This window comes from Grus americana, chromosome 15, assembly GCF_028858705.1.
Source record: "Grus americana isolate bGruAme1 chromosome 15, bGruAme1.mat, whole genome shotgun sequence".
Lineage (NCBI taxonomy): Eukaryota > Metazoa > Chordata > Aves > Gruiformes > Gruidae > Grus > Grus americana.
This window is the reverse complement of record NC_072866.1, coordinates 13,354,334-13,381,151: the sequence shown is the minus strand read 5'-3', so window position 1 is coordinate 13,381,151 and position 26,818 is coordinate 13,354,334. Positions and strand designations below refer to the sequence as shown.

The following is a 26,818-nucleotide window of genomic DNA, read 5'->3' as shown; positions in this document are numbered from 1 at the left end:
TGTGAGGGCTGGGGGGGGCTGCCGTGCACACATGGGGACATACAGAGACGTTCACATGGGCTCACAGGGACACATGTGCATAAATACAGACACACTCAGGCTCCTGCACCCCCCAGGACCTGTCACACACACACATCCCCCCAACATACACACACACGCTCCAACACTTTCACCTCTGCACACCCCTCCCAAGGTGTCACCACACACACACACACACGAGCACTTTGTCACACAGAGAGACAAATACCCCCGACATGCACACTCACACCTTCACAAATCCCGACACACTCACCCCCCCACTCTCACAAGGTGCCCCACACACACACTGTCACGGCATCACACACACGCAGTGTCTCACACACGCAGTGTCTCTCTCTCTCACACACACACACACACACGGCCCCCCCGCTCCCCCGGTGCCAGCCCGGCTCTCCCGGCCAAGCCGCTTATCGCTCCGTGCCGTGACAGCGCGGCCGGACCCAGCCAGGTCGCACCGAGCCGAGGCGAGCCAGGCTCAACCGTGCCGTGCCGAGCCCAGCTGTGCCGAGCCATACCGAGCCGAACCGGACCGTGCTAGGCCGAGCCGAGCCGCGCCGCACCGCACACCTCCGCCCTGCCCGCACCGCACCGCTGTGCCGAGCCGTGCCCATCTCATCCGAGCCGCGCCGAGCCGAGCCGTGCCGTGCCGATGGGAGCCCCCCGGGCCTGGCAGCGCTGCCCGGCGCCGCCTGCACGGGCAGGGCTCTCCGCCTGACGCAGTGAGGAGCTGCAGCCCTTCTCTTCTCGGAGGCCGGCTCCAGCGCTGGGATTTGCTCGGCTCCGGCTGCGTTTCCCTGCCCGCCTCCTGCCCCCGGCCCGCCCGCCTGGAAGGGCGCGGGGAGCCGCAACCGCGGGTGCGCCCGCTGCCCATCACCGCGCCTCGGGGCTGGGCGCGCCGCCGAGCGCCGGGAGCCGCCGCCGAAGCAGGTAGGTGTGCCCGCAGCCCCCGCCGCAGCCCGCCCGCCACCCCCCCCGCCCCGCGGCCCTGACCCCGGGCTGAGCCCCCGGCCCTTGCCCCGCACCGGCCCGGCGCCCGGTGCCAGCTCGCCCCGGCCCCCGCCCGGTGTCTCCCCGCCGCGGCGGCGCCCGGCGCTGCTCGGTGAGCCCCGAGTGCCCGGCGAGCCCCGCGCAGCCCCCGGTGGCCGCTCCGTGTCGCCAAACTTTTCGCGGCTGCAGCCCAGGTTGGGACTTCGGCGGGAGGGGACCGCGGGGCAGGCGGCGGGGGGGAGCGGGGCGCCCTCCCCTCCGCGGGCGGGGGGTCCTCGGGCTCAGCTGGAGCCGCCCCTGCTACCCTCTTCCCCCAGGTGCGGGGGGCAGGTCGGGCCCGGAGAGGCTTCCCCCGGCCGGGTCGGGGGTGCGGAGCCGGGGGAGCCCCGCCGGCCGCCCGGCCCGTATCCCCCCCGCCCATGGGGGATCCCCACTTCGGGGTCTCCCCACTGCCTGCGGGGTGCGCCCGATCCGGAGCATCCCTGGGGGAGCCCCTGCGTGCCGCCTCTGCAACTGTTGCCTGCGGGAAGCCCCTGTGCTCCGGGGGAAGAGCCGGTGCCAGCAGTGTCCCGCAGGGGCGGGGGGCTTCCGCCCGCATCCCCTCCCCGCCGCACGGAGCGCTGGGAGGGAGGGGAGGGAGATCTCACCCACCACCCCAAATAACCCCGGAGGCCCCGGGCCTTGGGGTGGGGGCCGTGGTAGAGCCGCTCCCCGGCTCTGCTCCCCCTGCCCCCCCCTCCCAATCCCTTCTGCATTCCCACGCCGGCAGTTTGGACCTGCCTCCCCACATGCGCTCCTTCAGCGGCTATTTCTGTCCTCGCGAAACGTGCCGCACATAGAGCTTTAATTAAAGAAAATTAGTGGAGGAGGGCGGCGGTGGCTGGGGAAGGGGGGTGTCCGTGCTCCGGTGGGGGGGACATGGCATCCAGCCGGGGGCCGGTCCCCGGGACGGCGCCGGTCCCGCATCCTCGCCCGGTGCGGCTGCGGGCCGGGAGGGTGGACGGCTGCCGTCGCACTGATGGCTCGGGGGAGGCGGGGGGCAGGTGCCTGTCTATGAGTTTGAGCCGCTTTCGCTTGTTTTTTTCAATTAAAAAAAAAAAGCGGGGGGGGGAGACACGGACGGGAGCGTGTTCCTGCCCGGTGGGTGTGTTGCAGTTTTAATTATAATGACGGATGTTGCTGTAAAGTTCTGTCTCAGTTCCCAAATTCAGGCTGAGCCCGGAGGACCGGGGTACTCGCCAGTCGGCGAAGCCGGTGTTAGACCGCGGCCGGAGTTGCCAAAGAATTTTCTTGATGGCATTTTAATGAAACTCGGCCGGGGCTGGGGGTCCGCGGGGGGGGGGGGGGCGTGAGGAGGGGTGCCTCGTCCGCTCGCCGGCGTCGGGCTGGGACGCCCCCCTCCTTCCCTGGGGGGGTCCCTGTGCAGGACCCGCCCCCCGCCGGGGTGTCCCGCCTGACATTGCCGGCGAGGCGGTGCCGTTGTCCCCGGGGATGCCAGGGTGGTGGGGGTTAGCCCCCCCCACCCCGCTCCGGGCAGGACCCCTCCAACCAGCCCAAACCCCCGGCGGTCCCCAGCCCCCATCCTGCTCGATCTGGTGCGGGGCTGCTCCACTCGTGCGTGGCAGGACCCGGCCGGCAGCAGCGTCCCGGTGCTGGGGACATCCCGACCCGTCGGGATGTGTCGTCCCCCCCCCGCACCCTCCTCTGCTCCTCCAGCCAGAAACCTCCGCATCCCCGCTCATCCCTGCTTTCCCCGGGCCGGGCAGCCCGGAGGAACCGCGATGCTGCCCACGTCCAGGCTGTGATTTGCAGCCCCGAGAAAGCCTAGGGGAGGGAGGGGAAGGGGGGGGCCGATTCAACAGGCTCCCCCGGGGGCAGAGGCAGCGGTGCCGCCGGGCTCAGCCGGAGGCAGCCGCTCACGCTTTCCCCAGCCGGGGACTCGCCTCCTCCCGCCAGCTCCGTGCGTTTCGGTGCCGGTTTGCACTGTATTAAATATTTAGAAGTTTGCAGCGGTGAATAAAGCGATCGTTAATAGAAATTGATGGCAACGTTGCAAAGGGGGTGGCACCGCCTGTGGAAACGGCACGGCTCACCGGGGAGCGGGCGGGGCCCTTCGGGGAGTATTTTTAAGGGGTTTCGCCCCAAATTAACGGTTTGTCGCTCTGAAGGCTCCGGCAGCGCCCAAGCGCAGATGCTGCTCTTCAAATTTCCGACGATGTCTTTAAGGGAAAAAGCGGATTTTTCCGCCCTGCCTGGCTGGAAAGAATAACCCCGTGCCTGTGCAGAAAGGAAGCAATCGCCCTGAAGTTTAGCACCTAAAATAACACCCCCCTCAACACCTCCCGCCGTGCTGCCTGGCACCTTGCAGGGCTTACAGCCCCCCACCCCCCCGGGTTTGCCCCGACCTGGCGGGGTGTGCAGGCAGCGGGGGGCAGTGGGCAGCGGGGTGCTGTCGGAGGAAGCCGGGAGCGCGTCCCCAGTCCCCCTGAAGCGCAGCGGGGGGGCAGCGGAGGGACCCTCCTTCCTCGGGAAGGCTGGGGCAGGGATGAACTTTACACGGTGACCTGGAGGTGCGAGCGGCCCCCCGGGATGGGGGCGTCCTCCCCGGGGAGGAGAGGGGGGGGAACCGGCCGGGGGATCAGTGTCTGGCTGGCCGGGAAGCCCTGGCTCCCCACGCCGGGCTCAGCCGTTCCCCTCCGGGCTTGAGTCAGCGCTTTTGTAAGGCGGGTGGATGGGGCAGCGCTCCGCGGAGCGGGATGCGGTCCTGCCGCGGGTGCGGAGGCAGCGGGAGAGAGGAAGGAAGGACGGGCTGGGCTGGAGGCGGGGGCGAGCAGAGAGGCAAAGAGGGGGCGAGGGCTGCCCGGGGGCCGGCCGGGGGGTGGGGGCCCACCCGCGCCCTCTCCGCGACAGCCGCTGCTCGGTGGCGGCCGGGGAAGGGCCGGCTGGGAGCGAGCGGCGATGGGCAGCGGCGTGGCGTGGGATGGGGCGGGCGGAGGGCAGCACGGAAAAGCCCTGGGGGCGACCCGACGCCTCGGTGACGGGCGCCAGAGACCGTCTGTACCCCCCAGGGCGGGTCCGTTCCGTACCCACGCCCGCCCACTCACCCACCCCCCACCCCGCGCTGGGGGACGCTCCCACAGACCGGCGCTGCCCACGCGTGTCCCAGCCCGGCCGCCGCTCCGGGCTGGGGCAGCGCCGCTCTGTGACAGCAGAAAGTGGCTGGAAAGGGGCGAGGCGTCACACGCTCTGCCTCCGGGAGGCAGGGAAACGCTGAGGGACCGATGGGAAGGCATGAATGAATGAATCTCCATAAAGAGCCCCAAGCAGCAGGGAGAGGGAGAGAGGAGGAGGAAGGAGGAGAGGAGGAAGAGCCGAAGCAGGGCAGGCAGCAGCAGACGTGACGCCGGCAGGTAAGGAGATGCCGGTGGCCGCACGGCCCCGCGGTGCCCGGGCTGGCAGGCTGGGGGGCACAGCCCGAGCGGGGGGACAGGAGCTACCGGGACCCCGCGTGGGTTTGTGGTTTTTTTAAATTTTTTTTTTTTTTTTTTTTCCAGGGGGGATGTTTCCCTCCTGCCTCCTTGCAAAATGTGGGATTCCCCAAACTTCCCAGGACTCCCCCCGCGGTACGGCCGCCCCGCGTCCCGCTGGTCCGGGAGGGGTCCGGGCTGAGCCCCTTCTCCTGGGCAGCCCCCACCGGGCAGGGAGGCAGCCGGCTCGGCCCGGCCGGGCTGTGCTCGGTATTGCCCGCCGCGGCGGGAGCCGTGCCCTGGCCCTGCCGAGCGGGGCGGCAGCTCCGGCGGGGACCGGCACCGGCGGCCGGACCTGCCCTGCACCGGGGCAGCCCCGAGCCGGGCCCAGCCCACCCGGTGGCAATGCAACTGCCTCGGCCTGGCGTCTAGATTTACCTTACCGGGACGTCCAGCTTCTGCTCCGGCCCGCTTTGCTTTGGCAGGGGTTCAGTGGGGAGCTCCCCCCCCCCCCGATCTCTGTCCCCCCTTCGCTGCTCCGTCCCTGCTGCGGTTACATAAGGCAGAGGAATGCATAGCCTGTGCAAACGCGGGCCAAAGCGTCGGGATCTCACCCAGGGATGCCCAGAGCTGAGCTCAGCCCTGTCTGGCTGCTCCCTGTCCTCTGCCGCACCTGCCCCGCTGCCTGGGGTGAGCCACCCTGCTGCCTTCCCCTGCCTGCTGCAGGGATTGTGCTTGCGGGTCACGCAGGCGGGCAGCTGAGGGGAACAGGTACACACATGCATACACATGCACAACCCCTTCCCTGCCCTGCAGCCTGTGCTTTGGCTCTTGCGCAGAGCTGCCCTGCACTAACACTGCTTAAATGCATGTAGCCCTTGCTGTGCACACATGCACGCACACACCATTTGATGTAGCAGCCTTGCTCTTGCAGATGGGTTCACTCCAAAGCAGCGCACGCTAGAAGTGTTTGCACACAAACACACCGCGGTAGGTAGCACACGGGTCATGCTCTTGCACACACGTGGGCTAGTGCACACTGTGGGCTAGTGCATGCCGTGGGTGCTTTCCGGTGCCGGCACAGGGGTGCTGTGTGCTCTCCCTACTTGCACGCACAGGCAGGGAACTCGTGCCAGTTGGGGCCGGCTCCCTCCCTGTGCTGGCTCCCAGGCCGAGCGAGCACTGGGAAAGCTGCAGGCCTGGCAGGGCAGCCCCGGCTGGCTGCGGTGGGCAGCTCTGCGGCTGCCCGTGACTTTCCCCTCCCTGACCGAGGTGCTCTGAGCAGGGATCAATAATGCCTTTCTGATTGGCTTCAATTCCCCATTCAAAGTAGTCACTGCATTAGGACTTGATTTTTCTCCCCTTTGACTCCCGGCCAGATTAGATTGTGAATTTGGCTGATTTCAAGCAACTGGGGGAGGGAAGAGTCATACAGCGAGCTAGAGAGAACTGAAATATCCTACAGGATCCCCTGGAGGGGAGAGAAATCAGGTCTAGATAAGAGCTTGTTCTCCCTGTCTGGCTAATGCTTTTCTGTTTGATGATCAGAAAACACAAGATCCAACCTCTCACCAGGACGACTTAACTATGAAAGGTCAGGTTTTTGGCTTGTTTGAGGTGCAAGGTTTATTATTATGAGCTATGGATTATTTATTTCGGTTCTCCCATCATATGCTAAATATAGGATTGCACAATGCATGCAAACAGAAGGACATGGCCAGTGCTTCGGAGATTTCCGAGTCAAGCTCTGGATGTAGCGCTGAGGTTGGAGAAGCTGCGACAGGGACAGGACACGCAGTCTGTGCCCTGGAGAGCCCAGTGCTGCCCCGCCTGTTGTAGAGTCTTAACCCCATCCTCAGGCAATTTTTTCCAATATTTATTTTCCCTGTGCATATGCTGGGAACAAGCAAGCGGGTTACATCAGTGAAGCCCTGTGTCCCAGAGGGACACGGAAAGCAGCAGCCAGGCGCACCCCAGCCACGCTGGTCCGGGTGGAGTTTCCTTGCCGGCTGCTCCAGAGCTGGGATTTCACGCCGAGAACAGCCACAGCAGCGCAGCAGTGCCCGCAGCATCCCAGCTGCTGGCACTCGGCTGTGAATTGGTGTTAACTCCAGGTGTAGCAAAAGCCTGGGATTACATGGTTTCTCAGCAAAGGGAAGCCTGGTGGAGTAGGGGGACTTAAGAAGGAGCTGCTGCAGGGCAGTAAGGAGCTGCCAGAGGAGAAGATGTGGGGCTGGGGGCTTGCTGCAGGTAGGCTGTGCCTTTCTGAGCTGTGTGCGATGGGGGTGTGGGGAGGCAGCTGGTGGAGTCATCGCAAGGCTTTGAGGTGGAGAGGGGAAGCTATTGCAGGGGGGTATGAGTTGGGAGCGCAGCCTTGAGCAGTGTTTTGTGTGATCTGGTATGGTTGGTGGCTTCTTTTGGTGTTATGAACCCAGAGCCTGGGAAGAGTCTGAGTGAGCTTGATGGTGGGACAGCACTGCATCTGGGTGTGGGGGGGTGGAGGTGTGATGCTAAGCAGCAGCAAATTGGGCCCAGAGGAGGCTGGTGGGGAGGAGAGGACCTGTGTGGGGCTTGGTGGGACAGCTATGGAGCCATGCATGGCCCCAAACTGTGGGTGAGGAAGGAGGCAGAGCTGTGAAAGCAGTAGGGATGTGGGGACCCTGGGGTGAAGGAGCTGGAGTGGAGACCCTGAGCCTTGGTCCCATGTCTGCTACAACCCCAGGAGAGTGGTGGCAGCCAGGGTGGTAGGGGCTCGGTGCAGAGAAAGAGGAGGAAGAGTATGAAATGATACATGAGGTGTAGTTTGGTTGCTGGAGTGGTGAATGTATGTATAGCCCCTAGCACAAGGGTTGTCTGGGTCCCTGAGACATCCTTGTAATAGAAAGAAATAATAATAAATATCTAAGAAAGGAGCTGTGAGAGTTAGCTCCAGGTGAGGGGGACCTGGAGCCTCTGTGCACTGTGAGGAGCTGGGGCAGGAGGGTCTGGAGGAGGCGGCACTGATGGCGCAGGGTGCGTATCAGCCTGTGTAAGGGACCTGGAGATGGGAGTTGGTGGGGTTATGACAGCAGCGTGAGAAAAAGCTGTGTGTGTTGGGGGGGGAAAAAACCCCCAACCCTCAACAAACAAAAAAAAAACCCTATCAATGAGGGGAGGCTTAGAATCTGTCATTTGGGTCCAGGCATGGTCCCCCATGCAATGTAAGGTTCAAGGTATAATTCAGGATGACCCAGTGGCTGGAGAACTGCTGACTGTGAGGAAAGCCCTCTGCAAACAAAATTGTGGCCAGCTGCCTCAGGGAGCAGAGCATCCCTGTCCCGGGAGCCTGAGCGTGTTCCCCTCTCTGGGGACCAGTGGGGGAGAAGGGGGTGTCCCAGGATGGGGTCCAGACCTGTGACCCCCTTCCTGCTGGGTGGGGTCCTGCCCAACTTGGGGACCAAACCATCAGGTGTTTTGTTCAAGTACACATCGTACGTGTTCAGGGCTCTTGGTGGGAAAAGTCAAATGGACGCAACCCTGCTGGCTTTCCCCAGCCCTCTTCCCTTTGTGCCTGGGGGGGACTGGAGAGGAAAACTGTGAGGCTTGGGTTTTTTTCTCCTCCATTTCTGCATTTCTTTAGGAGCTGGACAAGGGCAATCTCTGTAGCTCGCTCATATTTTTAAATCAGCAGGAATAAGTGTATGGAAATGTATGTGTTTTACTGTATCAGCTGCTATCAGCTCTTAGCTTTATTACAGTAAGTGCAGAGTTTTTTGTGGGCCAAACTCATTCATCGGATTTAATGGAGTTAAACTGCAGGCAGATTTGGCAACTTGTTTGCGTATATCTTTGTAAAATGGACAGGCAGAGATAATAAAATTTTATACTTTATATGGCATCTTTTAGGGAAAGTCTTCCAATATGTTTTATAAACAGCATGCATATTTTGCTACAGTATATGTTTATACCAAAGTACAAGATGCTTTAATGCTGCTGCTTTTTTTTCCCTTTCCTAGAGCTATATATGTGTGTGTGAACTTGAATTAGCCCGTGTTATTTCCTCATGCTGCTTTCCTTACAAGTGTCTTTAGCAGTTTTAAACAATTTAACTGGATTTCTTTCTTTCCTTTTGAGGTATTTGTATCTCTTCCTAGAAATGCAGGTGTAGTAAGAGCGGTAAGCCTTGCTGCAAAGGGCTCGGAAGGAGGGAAGAATAATGTATGTAAAGCCTCTTGCTAAATACCCAAAGCACTACTAAACTGTCCCAGCTGCAAATGCAATATCTCAGGACCTTTCACAGGTACAAACATCTGCTGCAAAATCTTTGGGGGTCTGGCTTTTTTTTTTTTTTTCCCCTTTTTCCTGAGATGCTGTTTTCCCGTATTTGCAGGGTACGATGATACCGGTTTCTTGACCTATTCTGGGCCAGGCTTAGATTCTGCTTGTGCAGAGCCTCTCCCAGTGTAATGTGGAAGAAACCAACACTTGAAGCTGTAGAAAAACTGTATTTCTAGAAGGTGGATTTGTTTTTTAATGAGGTATTTGATGTTTTTCTGGGCTCTAAACAAATCAGACCTAGACCTGTGACTACTGGGAGGAGAAGTGGTTGATGAGCTGAGCCAATGTATTACACAGCTTTGACTTTTCGAACGGTCATCACTGCCCCATATGGAGCACTTGGGTGTGAGGAGTTGAGGGGAGGGGATATAGATGTGTATGGGGTAAGTGCGAAACAATGGTGAGTGACAACGATGTAAATAAATCTGGAGATTCTAGTGATGTTAAAACAAATTGTGGGTAGTGAGGAGTGAGAGAGATGAGATGTCAAAGGAACCCTGTGATGTATTTATATCCCTGCTCAGGATTTGCTAGGGTTTCTAAATAATGCATTAATTCAATTACACATTCTTAATTAGTGTTTGCTCAAATTGGAGCAACATCATTAATTTACTTTTACTGCCTCTTATTTTTATTTTGCTGGTGTGGTAGGTTTCATTTTTTGACTCTTTCCCCTCTCTGCTTTGTGAGACTCGCAACACCCAGCTGTGATGCTTATGCTACAAACTGCAGCTTCTTTGGTAATCCAGGTTTTCCATATGATGAATATTTTTAAGCTCACAGGCTGCACAGCACTGACCTGACCCTGTAATTGGAGAAGGAAGGAGAAAAAGAGCCCAGATGTAAAGTGGCTTCTTTCAAATGCCGAGCAGCATCCTTGCTCGGTAGAGCAGGGCAATCGGCAGCATGCTGGAGCAGGATTAGGCCCTTTGTGCTCCCCCAAGCAGGGTGGGTTGTTTTTGGCTCCCCCCGCCCATATATTTAATTGTGGGGTTTTTTACCTTCCTGGAAACTCATGGTAGTTACAGGGACTGGTGCTCCCTGACCCTCTGGTCTCTGGGGTGGCTGTGAGCACGCAGGGCTGCTCCTCTCTGCTGCTGGCACCCGAAGCTGCTCGGCGATGGAGAGGCACGGGGTGCTGTGCGTCATCCGGTGGGACTTGTGTCTGTCTGCTTTTTGCCTTCAATGCTGCGCCCTTTGTCCTGAGGGAAGACGTGCTCTTGAGAGCTGTTCTTGGGTGTTCGTTCTTCAGCTCCTCCTGGAGAGGAAAGCTGGGTCAGGGACACGTGTGCAAGGTGGAGGCTGGTGGCCGGGGCTCTGGTCCTCTGCATGAGCCAGGCTTGGGGTTAGCACTTATTTGTAATAAATGTGTTGGCTGGTTTATTGAAGATATAGGATGATAACAAATCAGGGAGACTAATGCAAGCCAAGACTGTTCCCTCCAAGCTGTGCCTTCCTGGAGTGGACAAACGCTTGTCCCAAGTTTGCAGTGAGCAGGTTGGGCTTTCCTACCCCCCACCCCATTTCTTCCTTTTTTTTTTTAATTCTTGTTTCTGGCTTTGCTTCTCTTCCCCACCCTCTGCCTACGCTCTCCTCTTGCTTGGAGGCGAGCGACGCAGCCTCGAAAGCCCCATTCATCACCACCTGCTAGCGAGGCACTAGCAGCCGCCGCCGCTGCTCCATTGATTGACTGCGGTGGTGAGTGAATTTAAAATCATTACGCTCCTGAGACAGCTTTTTAAATATGACAGGATGAAAATCAAATCTGTAAGAAGCCTTGTGAAAAGGTTGTCTCCAGCCAGGGAATCCCTCGTGGCCCCGGGTGCTGTTTGGGTCTAGGGGAGACCCCACATCTCCGGACCTCGTGGGTGTCCCTGCGTGAGCCTGGACTGCTCCGTGCCGGTGGGCAGGCAGCTGCTGGCGGAGAATTAAGTAGAAATATTGCACTGTAGAAAAGACTATTGTGTAAATCCATTCATCTGCTGTCTATCTAATGCTTTGCATGAATTAATGAGCTGATTGATTAGGAAAACCTTGCAGCAGCAGCTGCTGGGTGAGGTAGACAATTCTTTTTCTCATGTTACAAGTAGGGAGAACTTGGAAGCACAGAGGTTAAGATTAAGGTTTCCAAGGGTTGGTTGTTTTTTTCTATCAGTGAATGCTATGGTTAAGATATGTTTGCATTTTGTTTTACTGATTGATCTGATTTTTGGATGCTTCTTGGCTTCAAGAGCAGCTGTGAGAGCTTGGTACGGCTGCAGCTCAGTGCTGGAGAGTCTCAGCTCCGGATCTGATCTTCCAGTGTGTTTGTGGCAAAACAGAGTCTGCTCCAGCTCTTGGCTGTGATGTTTGTAACCAACAGCCTTTTCTCTTTCCACTGGATGAGACAACTCTCGCCATGTCTTACAACACTGGCTGTTTAACGCACCTTCCTCTCGCCCTGCAGCCTTTACCAGGCAAGGCTTTTCTGTAAGCATCCCCATACTCCGCAGAGTAACTTTCCTGGCCACCCGCAGCTTGCAGAGAGCCTGGTTGCCAACGGCTGGATGCACAGAGCATCTCTCTCCTCTACGCTACGATGAGTGCAGCTTTTCAAGAACGGTGCATTGAGCAAATGTCACTCCACAGCCCCAAAAATCTATCAAAGGAAATGACAGCGGCTGTAAGCATTAATCATCCAGTATCATCACAATAAAGTTGTTGCAATAGAGCATTGTCAGAGGATAAATGTCTTGACTTCAGCTCAGTGCTGGTTCCATTAATGCCGGCAGTTCACCAAGGTATTCTAGCAGGAGATGGTAATTGCATGGCCCAAGTGCTCATCTTGTGACATTAATTAATTAACTCTTCCCTCTCCAGGCTGGGCAGCTGGTCAGTCTGATCACAAGGAAAAAGCCTGGGACAGTTGAGGATTTGAGGTAGTTTGTTTTCATCACTGTGCTGTGAAGTTTGTGTCTGGCCCTGCTTGAGTGAAAGCAGGGGTGTGTGGAGCACCACTGATGGGGCATCTCCCACCCACCCTTCTGAGCTCTGATTGCAAAGAGAATAAAGCTGTTAAAGCAATGCAAAAAAGGCAATGATTTTAAAAAAAAAAAGGTATTGAACACCTGATTTGAGGTGTAAAAGTACCTATTTCTGCTTTACTCTTGCCCCAGGATGTGGCTTGGAAACAAAGCCCATAACCCTCGTGCTGGTTCTGCCCCTGCTCGGGGCGCAGCATGAGTGAGTGTGACAGGGTGTCCATCGGGGCGGGCAGGATGAGGGATGTGACTGTTGGTGTCACCGAGCCGATTAACTCCTGGGGATGGAGGGAGGCACTGCAGTAATGTCACTTCCAGCCGCCTTCTCCTGGGAAGGCAGCGCAGAGCAGTGAATTGCAAGGTCTGGTGTGTGGCCCAAGGGGATGGAGAGCTGCTGGAAGTGGCTTTCTGTTTAAAATCCAGGAGTTCAAACCTATCTCTTGTGCTTTATGGCACCATTGAACTTTTATGCTGTCTGGGTTTGAGCCTCTGTCCCTAGAGACTGCGGGGACCTGGCCCGTGCTAGGAAAAGGCTGTGCTTTGCAAACTGTGCAGCAGAGCAGGACGCTGCGGTGGGAATGGGATTGAGCTGCGCATCTGCCCAGCTCTGCCCTGCAGGTAGGACTGAAACTGCGGGGTGCAAACAGGCTGGGTGGGGATGGACACCCAGCTGAGCCCGTCCTGTGTTGCTCGCTTGGCCTGGCTCCTATTTACCTTGTCTAGGGAAGTGCTGAAGTGTGGGCACAGGAATAATGCAACTGCTCCTGGAGAACGTTTACCACAGAGGAGTGAAAGGAAAACTTCAATAAATCAACATGTTTCAACAGCTGTCCCAGTTCACAAAGGAGCAGAAATCAGGCTGTGGAGTTTGTGTAACTACTCCATCTTTAAAGAAAGAAGGGGAAATAAATCTGTGGGATGCAATTCTTAAAGCTCCCCAAGAAGCGATAGAATTGTTTAGGTTGGAAAAGACCCTTAAGATCATTGAGTCCACTGGTTGTGCTTACAAGCAAAGTGAACATCACCACCCCATCAAAGTTCAGAGAAGTTTATGTTTACTGTGTGGGTCAGTGTCTTAATCTTGAGCTTCACTAATGGTTTTGCAGAGAAGTCCTCTTCTGTATTCAAATGCTTTCCAGTTGTGAACTCAGTTGTAGGTTCTCTAATTCCACACTGGCTTTGGGGGAAAAAGCCCCAAACTTTCTGCATGGCTTCCCCCCCCCCTGCCCCCCAGTGAAGAATTACTGGTTCCTGTTCTGATTTTTTTTTCCTTTCCAGTCCCTATCTTACTAAAAAACCAGCCATAAAACAGTATCTTGTTGTGTAGCCCTTAGGGTAACACATTCTTTTGCACTGGAGCTCTTACTTGTGATGGTGAACAGACTAATACACTTCATTTTATTTAGGCTGGGTTGGGAAATAAGTGCGTTTCACTTATTGATCTTGCTTTTCTCCCCATTTATTTTGAAATGCTCTTGTCTTTATTTTCAGCAGGCAAAATCTGAAGTATTATTGTGAATCCTGACTTTCTTCTGTGGTTTAGATTATAAGCAGCTCCTTGGAGCCAGGGCTTGTGGTATTCCTTGGAGCTGCTGAGTTACAGGTGACCTCCTCTTCTGCAAACAGCACGTAAAGAGCCGGCTGTGGGGACCAGATGGGAAATAGTCTTCAAAGCTGGTCAGGTTTTCTGTGACCATCTGAGAGCCCCTTGTAGTTGTAAGGGGTGTCACGCCTGGAGAGCTGGCAGCTGTGTTCAGTGGGTAAACCCGGAGGTGAAGTGACATGCCCAGGGTTACCTGGGGTGTTGGTGCTGGAGCCTGTGGTGGGACCAAGTCCTTCGACACCTGCTTCTGCTCTAACCATGAGACTTATTTCCTTTCTTTGTCCTTAGTTTTGCAGTGCAAGGAAATTTTTTGCTTAATTTTAAATGTTCTTCTAGATCTTGGTGACGGCAGATTGACGTAAGCGTGTGCTGGATCAGGGCCTGTTCTCTTATGCATATGGATGCATACACAGCTGTAAGCGTTTTCCATCTTTAGGCTTCTGCAGTCCAAGGGAGAGATCTTCCCTCCCTCCCCACAGATGTGTCCTCTCTCCCCTTGCACTGCGGGCAGCAGTGTTGGGTCCCCTGGCCTCTGGGGTGAGAACATGGGGGTGAATTTGCGTAGAATTGCTGGTTGCTTTGATGATTCGTTGTCCATCAAGTTGGCTAATGGAGCCAGTGCGTGTGCGCAGCCTCCCAAGATGTTCGGGAGCTGGACATGGCAGTGGGGTGAAAGCCCAGGTATCGTGGTGGGCTCTCCCCTGGACCACGTGAGCTGGGAAGTTCCTCCCAGCCTGATGCTCTCAGAGGTTTTGGGTTGTGTCTGAACACGTTGGCAGAGAATTACATGTTGGTTGCGTCTTGTCTTCCAGAGCTTGCCCCAGGTCTTGCTTTTACTGGTATCACCAGCAGCTAAAATGCAGCTGCTGCCTTGGGGGTGAGAGCAGCAGCTCCCAAAAAAGGGTGATGCAAACAGGTTGGGGCGGGTGGCAAGACAGGTGGTGCTCATCCCAGCCAGGCAAATGCAGGTGGGAAAGTCCAGGCTCTGCATCCCTTCTGATACGTGATATCCCTTCAGCCATGCCATAGCCCAGATGCTCACTCAAGAGAGAGCAAAGGGTGCTTCCTCATCACTGTGCAGCATCTGAGCTTTCCTAGAGGTCTCCATCCATTTACCAGCATGGATTGTGCTCATGAAGCTCTGAGATCTTGCTGGATGACAGCCTGATGAAACTGCAGGTGGAAGATTTAAAAAAAAAAAAAGTGGTGGGGAAAGCAAGTCAGCCCAAGTCAGTTGATAGCAATTCCATCTTATTTAAATTAAAAGGCATAGTAATGTATAAACCATTTAAATATTTCATCTGTGGAAGAGCCCTGAACAAGTTTGTACTACGTGGACATGTATAATGCTTGAGCAGGGATGGCAGCAGGGGGGAAACGGCTGTGCCTCCTCCAGCCCGCTGGCTGGAGCGTTTTAAGTGTTTTATTTAAACAGGGGATTTGTTTTATCCTCTAGTTGCTGAAAATTATTGGTGTCTTAACAGGTTGGGTCTGACTATCTGGAGGTGAGGGCCTCATCCTGCTTCTCTGTGCTTTCTGCCTGCTGGGTGCCTGGTGACTCTGGAGGATGCTCAAAATAGCCCCAAATCAGAGCTGTGCCTCCCAACCTTGTGGAGAGTCACGAGGTCACTGGTGTAACTGGGAGGAGAATTTGTCCTTCTAGTTTTGAAAATAGCTTTATTTTCTTTAATGGCATTTTCCTTGGGGCAGCCCAGTCGAGGTGCCACTGAGCCTGAAGGGGTGCCAGGATGTCCCAGTTAATCCCGTTTCTAGAATGCATTTGTCTCTAAAAATGAGCCCAAACAAGCAAAACTCTTTAGGCTTCTTCCTCCCAAAATATTTAATTTACCTGGGTTCCTATAGCCAGGTTGAAGATGTTTCCTCTGTGGAAAATGCACTCTGATATTGCTAAATAGGATTCTGTAATCTCCAGCAGCTAAAGTGTTTAGTTAGGGTCCAAGGGTGGTAGGTTTTTTTTATCCTGACTCTCTCTGTCCTTACCAAAGTGCAGGGTTTCTAGTGATTAGTGATTTGGGGCTTATCACTGGGAAGTGCCGTGAATGCTAGACCCACGCTTACATGAGCAGAGAAATGCATGAATTTTTCCACATCAGTAGGAGCTGAAGATTTTGCTAAAGGTGTCTCCAGCTGCAGGTAGCGAGATAGGGCTCTGCCGGAGAGCTCCAAAGAGGCAGAAACCTGCATAAAAAATTTAAATGTGGATTTCATGCCTCGGAAAGCCATCTATAAGGAAAGATGCAGGTGCTGGCCACCTCTCGGCTGTGCAACAGGTAATTCAGGCTCCCTGACAGCGAGGCTGCTGAAGCGCAGGCATTGTGGCTGTCTTTAATCTGACTTCAGAGATGTTTGTTAGGGAGCCCTGAGCTGGATGCCGGCTGGTTTGTCTCGGGGGTTGCAGCACAGGCAGGTACACATGGGGGTGCATCAGCCCCTGGGGTCGGTTCTGTCCTCCTGAGCGCCTCTCCGTGCGCTGGTTGCACGGGGTCCTGCTGGGTCAGCTGCTTCTGTCTCAGTTTTAATACGTAAAAGCTGCGTTAAAGGTTGTCACGGCCTGGGGTGGGGATGGACTTGAGACAGGCTGACCGCAGCCAGGGCAAGAGCGGTTGGGACAAAGTTACCTTCCCAATCACAGCCTCTGGCGGTACGTGCTGGAGAAAAAGGAAAAGCAATAAGTGGATCGAGCCTCTGTTTGTTGTCTTTAAGGTCTGTCTGTTAGCTAATGAGGCAGACAGCTGAACCTCTTATTAAATAACGCTACCTAGCACTTTTGTAGAGTTATAGGTAGTAACTTGGTTAAACCCAAGCTCTGTATTGACAAGGGGCTGAAGACAGCACCTCCTTCTGCCAGTGATTTGATTTTTGGTGTGGAGGCTATGCTGGGTATTCTGGTAACGAGGGCAGGTCCGTGCCTCAGTGAGCTCTGCGGAGCAAACCCACCCCGGGAGGGAGCATCACCTCTGCCGGGCTCAGCCCCCCAGGGCTTGGGCTGCGCGAGCACGGGGCTGAGCACTGCTCACCCACCCGTGGGCAACGGTTGTGGTAGTGCGAAACGTCTGCTACGACCCCTGAGTGCAGCAGTGCCCTGTTCATGGGGACCCTGGCAGCCCTCTGTGCCCCCAACTTTGCCCGCTGCCGTGTGTTCCCCATGCAGCATCGCGTCGGCTAGCTCACCGCTCTGCCCTCTGCCTTGCCCCCCTCCTCACGCCCCGTGGAGCTGCCGCGTGGTTCTGGTGCCCGGCACGTAGCTGATGTCTGTTTGTAAGACAATACTTCAGCGTTACTTAGTGCAAACACAGGCAGCATTGTACAGCTGGTAGCAACATTGATTGAAGTGATATTTAATCCAAGGAAAATACATGATACATAGTCTAGGATTCCTCGCTTATCCATCATATAATGCGGTTCATGAGGATTAAATATCCCTCCTGTAAAGTTGTTTGAGATCGGTGGTGTTATTTGTTTTGCAAATGATCCAGACAGGGATGCTGAGTGCTATTGATTACCAATGGTTCTTTAAAAATTACTATTATACTGCAAATCATGAACCTTGGGGGTATCCAGTTATATGATAATGGAAGGGCATTGGTGTGTAATGACACATGCATCATAATACATTTGCTCTTCCTATATAATGGAGATTGAAAGGGACATGATTTATGGCATTAGCTGTCTGCCATGGTATGTTCAAGGTAACATGATTGAATTGCCTGGTTGTTCGCTGTGGCAAGAAGTACTAATGATGAGGGAAGCAGTTTAGGAAAAAAACCTGAAGGAAAGAAGCCCTTGTTCTGAGCAAGACTGCCTCTATCTTTACATTTAAAGCATGTAAACTACTCTTCATAAATAGCTAAAATCCCTCCGTCACTCTCCCATGCTCTGCTCCAGGAGCATCCACAAAGCACTGCACAGATGAAAACCGGTGCTGCCAGTCCTGGAGGAGCTCCTGGGTTTGCTAGGAAAGCCTTCACAGAGCTCTTGGCCATGGCTGTGATGAAAGTGCAAATGAGAGCCCTGAATCAGCTGGGAATTTCAATGTGTTGGTGCCCTTGAAGCCAACGGAGGACACTCGTGTTGAGTTGTGTGCTCTCATTCCTGATGATGGTGTGATAACACAACTGCTTGTCTTCCAGGCTCTCCTGGTGTTTCCTAGCTCCACAGCTGAACACTTGAGGCATTTGAGAAGGGCCAAGGGGCTCCTTCAGACTGTGGTGGATTGAGTGGTGTCACAGGAACTTTCCTTACCTTGGGGATGGTGGTGGGTGCTGTGACCTTGCCCTTGCCACACGCTCTGGGCAGTTCAGAGGTGCTTTTGATTGCCTTTCCATCATGGGATGGCACGGAGGGCTGCTAGGGAGGATTTGGCACCAGGTCTGCGATGGGTAATGCGTTCAGGAAAGTGTGGTGTGGAGGTTAAATCAGATGCTTTCTACTGTGGCCGTTCTGTGCTCTTGGCATCCTGCTGCAAATACCAAATGACGGCAATGCAAATAAGCCTTTTCCTCATCGTGTTGCTGATCTACAGTGGAGCCCACAGACAGCGACTGCCTGGGTCTGCGCTTCTATATTATCATGCTCAGCAGTAGCTGAGCATGGAGAAATACATGTCCAGGAGCCAGTGCCAGCAGAAGCATGTGTAAATCAAAAGGAAGGGAAAAACAGTTTCCTCTCTTCCTCCGGCACCTTCTCAGCATCTTTTGTTATGAAGTCATGTATTGCACCGAGAGTGCCCAGGCTGCCGGTGTGCAGAAATACCCATATTCACCCTGAAGCGCCCATGGGCAGGACACCTCCTCCATAGATACTGATTTGTTTTCACCCTCTTCATTTTTTTTGCTGTGCTGCAGTAGGGACACTTGTACAGTAATTTCTTTAAAGAGACTCAGCACTTGATAACATGATACTTGAGAGAAGAAGGTGTGTGCTTGTTTGGGCATTATTCTGTGAGCTGTACATCTAAAGATCCAGCTCCAGCCTCCCATGAATCCTGCTAGCTCGCTTAGAAGTGGGATGGAGGAAGGCTGAAATAGCAAAAGGGGACTCGAAGCCCACATCCACTAGTGATCGGTGGAGGCTGGGTGCATCCCTGGCTGTGAGCAGCACTGTGCTGCTCCCCACCTTATCTGGGGGAGTGATTCCCCCTGCCTGAAGTAGAAATAGTGCCCTGGGGTAAGGCTGCCAGGCTGCGTCCTGCCAGGCTGCGTTCTCGGCGGAGGCTGGGGATGGCTGAACGCCTTCCTCCCAGAGCGATGAGGAGCAAGCGCTTCTTGAGACTGCACTGTGGAAGCAATTGGCAATATAAATGCCAGCACGGAGTAAAATTCTCCCCCTTGTGAGAATGTTATCAGTTGAAATGCTGCCCCTTGACTTTATTGTAAGTCAATTTTTTGTAATTAATTGCTTATCTTATTTTTAATTAATTGTTTATACTTATTTTGTAAGTAATCATTTATCGTGCTGTTTTCTCAGCCCAAGTCCTCTGCAGGTCACTGTGTGCTCTACCCCATCTTGCAACCTGTTTGTAACTGTGCTGTGATTCAGGAGTAATCGACAGCTACGGAGGTGCTGTTTGTCGTTAGGGAAGGGCCACGCACAGAAGGGGCTTTGGTTTTGCAATAAAAACTAAATCCCAGGGTTTTGTCAATGCTTCAGAGATGAGATTCTCCACTTACAGCGACAGAGAGCTTTTCAGCAGAATTGCAATTTCAAGATTGTGGAGGAGGATGAGTCCAGGAGGGGAGATCGCAAGGTGGGACTCGGAAATGCTGGCACAAGGGACCTCTGGGAGTCCTCAGTTCAGTTTCCCCTGAGAAGCAGGACTTTTGCCAGGGGTGTATCAGGTTGGTGTTGACTTCGTCTAGGCAAGTCTTACCTACATCCATCCTGGGAGATGTTTTGGTGGGCTGGCTGCTCCGGTCCCCGCCTTCCTGGGGGAGCAGAGGTATTTGGGGGTACAGGTCATGGGTTTCTTCCTGTGACTATGTGAACACAATGCAAGATGCTCTGGCACTTCAGAAAGGCAGGGGAGGACCTGAGCTGGGGAAGTTTTAGGGGATGGAGGAAAAGGCTGTGTCTGGCTGCTTATTCATCTCCTTTATCATGCCCATCTGAAGCTGGGTCAATGTATAGAACTGGACAGGAGATGCCCTTATCAGGAGCATGCTTGACCTCTGCAGAGATGTGCACAGATGTGAATGTGCTGGGGAACAAGGTTTTTCCCACCATTACCTTTGTAGGTGACCTAACCTGATGCCTCTGATCCAAACCCTCCCAGGAGAGAGTGAGCTCTCTTGCGAGAACTCTTTGAATAACAAACACTTCACAGCGACCTGGGGGAGGCTGGAGTGGGAGGAGAAGAGCCCTTGTCTCTCAGCTGCGCTGGGTTGGGTGGACATAAAAGTAGCAGGTTATGAATGCTACTGGCACTGTCATTACCTTAATGCTTTGTGTCACAGCTGTAGTGGGCTGCTGTCACATGTATGGATTCTGGGAGGTCTTTTGATCCAGAATTGTATCACATTTTATGATAAAAATCAATGTAAAATGGCTGTGATTGGAGCTGTGTCCTTCAGTCCAGTAACTGGCTGCGTAAGTCAAGTCACCAAGTCAGTTTGCACAGCAGCAAAGCAGCGTATAATTCAGGAGGGATCTCTGAGTGACATGGGGACTGCACAGCTGTCACTGCGTTGCGCAAAGCAAGTTGTTTGGGGTGAAGGCGGGAGCCCTCTCTGTCCCCCTCACCGTCCTAGGCAGAACCTGACTATCCTTAGACGGACCAGCATCGCTGGGGTTGTCACATGAAGGTGAGCCACGGACTGGGGCAGGATTTGCTTCTCGTTGGAAGGGTTTATCTGGAAAATGTGGATACATGAGCATTTCTAGGGTACCTGCCATGGTCTCTCCCCACCCTGGACCATTGCCAGTCCTTACACAAGTGCTTGGGTGTGCGTCCAGCAACGCTTTCCTGCCCCGACAGCATCCCTCTTGCAGGGGGAGAGAGATGGGCAGAGGGAGCCACAGGGACAACGTGGCTGTGGTTTAGAGAAGCTTGTAAGAGGTTTGATCTCAGCTTAGGAAAACTTTCTCCCTCTCTTGTGTGCTAGTGTTGACTTTCAGTTTGTTATTTTCCCTGTTGTCATAATGAAAGTCCAAGTGCTACACAACTGCAGAGATCCTGACATTGGAGGGCAGCAGCCAGCATGCACCATTTCCCTGGAAGAAGGTATCCATCCAAACGGTTCCTTTATGTCATGCTCTAATTTTCCCACTGTTAGTTTATTTTCATTTTTGGCTTCTTTTTTTTCACTGTATTCTTAAAACTTACCTTTCAGGGCTTAACAGCTTAACCATTTCAAAATCATGCCAAGCAGAAACGTAGTATATGACTTTCTTGCTAAATGTTGTGCTGATTGCTCTAATGTATTCTGGATTTGTAGAAAAGCTGAAAAAAAAAAAAAATATGGGCTGAAAGAGGGTGAGAATTAGCACTTGGATGAGGAGCCAGGTCTTTGCGTGCTTAGGAAAGATCTAGATAAGCAAAGTGCTTCTTGTCACCTTCTTGCTCCGCAGCATCCCGTGTTGGCGTGGCTCACAGGAGCGTTGGTGGGCAGGCGAGTGGGTAGATGTGCGCTGAAGCACAGATCTCGGTCCTGAGCCTGGTACAGTCTTCAGACGTGGAGCTTGGTCCTGGTTGTTGGTCCCTGATATCTGAATTATGCTCCAGGCTCTTCTGCCAGATTCCTTTCTGGGTTTCAGCAGCTACCTCAGTCTCTTGGGCCTCCCTCTCTTTTCCACAGTACCAAAAATAGCGTATTTTCCAAGGAGGGGCTCTCTGTGGCTCTCCTCTGTAAAATACCTCTTTCTCCCTGTTCCTCCGAGTGAAATACAAAGGAGATGTGATTCACTACCCATGTTGATGTGCCAGAGCCGGCAGGAAAAGGTTACTGCTGGCGTGCAAATGATGCTTTGTACTTGCACGTGTGCCCTTCTGACACGCTGATTTTCCGCTGGGGTTGGTGGCTGCCCATTCAGCTTGTCCTGCGGAGACGCTGGAGGATTCAGGGCAGAAATGGCCCTGCCCCTGCTCCCTCCTGGTGCTGATGGAGCACATCTGATGGGAGCAGATGCTGCTTTTGGGAGGCAAGATGAGTGTTATCTGGTCACAGGGACAGTCCTGTCCCGTGAAAACCGATTTGTGAAGGGTCTGTTGTGACTTTTGTTTGGTGCACGCTCCTGTGAGACTGTGAAGAGCCGCATTTTTCCAAGGAGGAAGAGGGCAAGGAACACTTCTGGAAATGTGGACTATCCCTTGGTGCTAAAATGGGTTATCACCATCTAATGACTGCTGTGACACAGGTCACTGTGCAAACCTGGGCTTTTGGGGTGATGATACGGGTGCAGACTGGGACACAAGAAGACAACTTGCTGTTGCAGAGCTGGGAGGTTGGCGCAAGTCCTTCTTTCCAAAGACAAGGCTAACAGAGTTATTTTTCTGCCATTTCTGGCTTTTTATGATTGTTCACATTAGGAGACCTTTGAGGTTCCTCACTAGTTGTGGAAAATGCCCATGGCCCTGAGCTGTGGAGCTGGCTCTCGATTGCGGCAGCCTCTATTAAAGATGCTCTGAGCTGGAATTTGCTCTTTCATTCTAGCTCTCAGGCTTGCAGGGTGAAGTGAGGGACAGCTGATGATTGTTAGTAGCTTTAAAATTAATAATGCTCTTTATAATGTTTAATCTTTCATTAATAATAAATATAATACACGCTGTGTTGTATCTAGACCAAGAAATGCTCAGGTTCCCACAGTGCTACAGCTTGAGCAGCTGGGAGCTCCATGTCGACGTGAGCCAGGGGTTCCCCAAATCAGGCCTGTTTGGCAGAGGGTGCGTGGGGGGGCTCAGTTTGATTTCTGCAAGTCTCATCCGCGCAAATCCTGGTGTGGGGGACAGGCAGGGTCCTGTGCCCTCCGGTGCCATGTGCCTTTGAAGCAGCTCCAAGTCTCTATTTGCTTTGCAGACCAAGAGCCAAATGTGGCCCCGTGATTTATTTCCAATATTCCTGGGGGGAAGGGGAGGGCACGTGAAAGTCTCTGGGCTGCAGGCAGAGGTGAAGAGTGCGGCGTAGGGAGAAACCGCAGAGTGATGGTGCAAATTGTGGATGTGTAGTGAGGAGGCTGGACGGGCACATTTGCTGCTTGAAAAACCTCTGGGTATTTGGGGTGCAGGAGAAGGGAGGAGAGAGATTTCTCAATTCATCTCCTCACCTCTCCCAAGTAAATCCCAGCTGGCTGATGTGGTTGGCTCGTGCAGAACAGCTTGGCTTGATGCTTCAGTGGATGATCTCCAGCCGGGGCGATAGTCTGCTCAGAGCTGGGAGGTGGGGAGCATTGAGGAAGCTGGGGGGCAAAATGTCTTGCAATGATCTTCAAGGAACAGTAACGAAGAGAACTTTCTGGTGTTGTTTGTATTGTGGGAAAATTTCCCTTTTCAATTGATAACTGTCAGAGGAAGAGACTTTCCTAGCTGGTAGGGGAACAAAACTGAAGAAGCCAGTTGCAGTCATGTTGTTGGAGGGTGTCCGGCTCCACTTGAGTTGTTTTTCCACAATTTGGGTAAATAAATTAGGACAATAAGAAGGGCTGCTGAGATAGTTGGCAGTGAAATGAATCCCCCGGGAGATCGGGGCAATGTTGTTTGTTCGTGGGGAGCTGCCTGTGCATGAGGGGTCAGTCTTGCAGTTATGGAGAGCGAAGGGAAACAAACGGTCTCTGTTTTAGCACCGGATTCATTGCAAGGAGATATGCCAAGGATCATTAGTGCCACAGCCATCGTTATCTTTTGCTTGGATTAGTTTTTTCCATTTTTCTTTTTTTTTTAAGGCAAAAAATAATGGCTGGTTCCCGTTAGATCAGATATGGACAAAATAATAGCGGTATCACAAAGATTGAGGTCTGCAAGATTAAATTTGAAAGGGAGGAGAAATGATAGCTTTGGCCCTGCTTGCTGTTACACCAGCCGTACGGATAAATGACTCTGTATGCAGATAAGCAGGGCAAAAATAAAAGGGATGCTCAGGAAGAGATGGCAAGAAAAATAGGAACTAATCAGCAGATTCAACCACTGTAATAATGCAGTAAACATGGAAAATTACATTATATTAGCTTCTCTGCTTCTCATTGTATATATTAGCCACAAAGTCATCGATAGGCAATTCGCTGTAAAGATGCAGCGCTGCAGATATCGGAGCTCCCCCCTCCTGGGGAAAGGCATTTGTGATGCTAAAGGGGAAAGTTGTCTTTTGAACTGCGTAAGGAAGAGGCGGCTCAAGTCGAGCTGGAGAAATGCTCGCAGCTCTCGGAATTAAAAATCTGCTCTCAGGAAAAGAATGGCCGGTCTGTTTGTCCTCAGTGCCTGGGAGCGGTAGCACTACGTGCTGAGGCACGGCTTCGTTGCAGTCCTGGGACGTTCCCCTGGTGCAGGAGAAATTAGTCTGCTGCGGATTTTTATATATATATTTTTTTTGTACTAGTGAACTCAATTTCCATTTTGTTCAATTTCTCACAAAGAATGACAAGTAGCCACTGCAGCCTTTTCCCTCGAGTTCAAGTAAAACCAGCGTGTAACATTATTTGCAAATTAGCTTCATCCCGCTGGCTCCCAGTGAAAGTAGTAACTACTCGGTCCAGGGTCCCTCTCAAAATATCCATTTAAGCCATGTAATGATTCTGACTCTCTCATGCGTAGTAGATGAAAGAAGATCCACTATTTAGTTTTAAAGCTTTGAACCCCGAACATGGTCAATCATAGAAAAAAAAATTAAAAGAGAGAAAGTCATGATAATGCAAAGCCAGAAGAAAAGCAGCCCTACATAGGGTAGGTAAATATACCCCTTCATAGTAAAATCCTTTTCTTTGCACTTTTTTATTAACAGCTCCAACTATGATCAGTGCATAAATCTACCTGCAACAGAGGATGTTGGAAAATTACCGAGAGACAGCAACGTCCTCCCCGCTGCTTGGTGAGAAAGGAAGGATGCACCTTCAGGTATGGGCTGGTATATTGTTTTATCCTCTGTTCCCTGTTTGCGTGGCGCTAAACCTGCTTGTTACATTACTAGAGAAGGGGAATAAGGTGTTTGCAAGAGGGAAACTTCAGAAGTGATTCTCTAAACTTGTCTCATGCCACAGATGAGTTGTCTGCCTGGGACCCGCTCTGCACCCGAGCAGCTCTGGGCTCTGCAGGCTCTGTCTGCTCTGCCCGACCGTGCAGAGGTGGTTAACAGCGGTGTTTTGTTCTGCATTTGCTGGTGGTCTTAATCTGCTCCTGTGGAAGTTAATTGTCCAACTCCTCTCGATGATAACAGGGTTGGAGCGGCGCTGGGTGCTCCTGCAGCCGGGCGCCAGGCAGCTCTGCTCTCCTCCCTGCAGCAGTGTTGGAAAGCAGAGCACGTGCTCTGCAGTTACCCCCTCCCCAGGTCAAGTCGAACACAGCGTAGGAAATTGCTGCTTCCCCAACACCATAGCGGCTTCTTAGGGATTGCACGAAGGGCTGGGCAGGATGAAGCTGCATCGGCTGTGGCTGCTGAGCAGCCTTTTGAGTGTAGGAGCAGAGCTAGCCGCTCCTCCTGGGCTTTCTTAATCCACCCTTAATCCATGCACTTCACACAGCAGCCTTGTTTTTTAGGGCTGTGCCGAACGCTTGAGTCTCCCAATAAGGTGCTCTCGTGCCTGTAAGGGCCAGCAACAAGCCAAAAAGCCGGTTTTAGTTTGCTTTGAAGAGGATAGGGATTGCTCCCCCTGAGGGGAGCAGTGGTTCCCAGGATGGGGAAAGGGAGGGCTGGTGACTTTCTGAACCTGTTTTTTGTCTGACACTTTGGGCTCAACCCTGACAAGCCCATGTCCCTGAAGCACTGGCCCAGCATGGCCACTGGATTATAGCCATCACATCTGTCTTCCTAGGGAGAAAAAGGGATTTCCAGGCACACAGGCCAGTTTAAAACAAGCCAGCCTTCTCCTGTCAGGTGATGTGCTGTCCTAAATATGTGGTCCTGGAGCAAGCAAGGACCCAAGAACTAAATTCTTGGCAACTGCCCTGTTGCAGGTTGGGGGTTCTCATTTATCTGGGTTGCTTGTTCTGTCTTCTGAGCAAGAGGGTTGGGACAATAAGGTGAATTAGCCTATCCATCGTCTTGGTGTTTATAAATGCACGTCCAGTGGGACTCACTGCGTTCAGCGAAGCCCTTTCTTTTCATGGCATCCATCACTCCGGTTTGCATTTCCCCATCGCCGCACTTGCGTTTTCTCCCTGCCGCAGCCATTTGGGACTCGCAGTGGACAGATTGCTCTTGCTAGGGCTGGCTTGCACCTGGGGCCTCTTAGGAGATGGCCCTATGTGAGCATTGGGGTCCCCAGCACGTAAGCTGCAGAGGAAACCCATGGTGGGATCTGGTGTCTTGACATCTGTGTTGGAGTGTGGCCATGCCAGTGGGTAAATGGGGTGGAGTGAGATGTGCTGGGGGTCAGAAAGGAGCTGCAGATTTTGTAGGTCTTTGTTTCATGGATGTGTTGGCCAGCACCAAGGTTTCCTTGTCTGTGGAAAGACACCTCAGCTGTGGTGCTTCACCAGCACGAGATTCACCATGGCAAGCTCTCCCCAGAGCTCCTCTGCAGCCAGGGCTGGCTTATGTTTTTCCCTTTAGCCTCCCCTCCACTGAAATGCACCATGCACAAGCGTCAAAGCCTGACACCACGTGCCAAGAGATGCTGCGGAGGTGAGGTTTGCTCCCTGCAACCTGCCGTTCCCACCCCGCATTTCTTGGGAGAGCTCCGGCATTCTGCCAGGCCATGGGGCAGCTGCTTTTTCACCCCTTCCCATCCTATATATGACTCCTTGTGCTGCGGCACATCTGTGCATGCCTCCTTCACCCCGGAGAATGCTGCGTTAGCACAGGGAAACATTGGATGATGCTGCACATTCAATAGCTCGCTCCTCTAGAGCAAGATGAGGTCTGAGCATAATGCCTTTTAATGTTTCTTCTCCTAATTAGCCTCTTAATTACTCAATGAAATGCCCAATAAAACAAATCACTATAATTTCTATTTTATTCTTTGCCTTTCGTGGTTTATTTAAGAGTGCAGCATCCATTAAGGAGGCACTTTCTCATGAGGGAATACTTTCCAATAGATCATACTTTCAAAATGGTTTTATGTTCCTATGCTGTGTTTCATCCTCATTTTCCATGCTAGTTTGCTAATTACTGGAGACACTGGTGTTTAGGAAGCACTGCCTCCCTTGCTGCCCATCCTTGTGGTGGTGAAGTCATAGCACTGAGTTTGTGACAATCCCCATGGCAACGGCCCATGATGTCACT

General features: G+C 53.3%; 1 protein-coding gene across 2 annotated transcripts in view; it reads left to right on the top strand.

The window, feature by feature from the left end:
- The first annotated feature begins 916 nt into the window (after positions 1-916).
- ELFN1 (extracellular leucine rich repeat and fibronectin type III domain containing 1) overlaps positions 917-26,818 on the top strand; it is a 110,977-nt gene continuing 85,075 nt past the window's right edge. The window contains exons 1-2 of one of the 2 annotated variants that reach the window (XM_054842347.1): positions 917-966; positions 24,380-24,492. The gene's annotated coding sequence lies outside the window, so the exon portion shown is untranslated. Of the gene's footprint in view, positions 967-4,329; positions 4,437-24,379; positions 24,493-26,818 lie in introns of those variants that run through there. The other variant, XM_054842346.1, reaches the window with a different exon arrangement.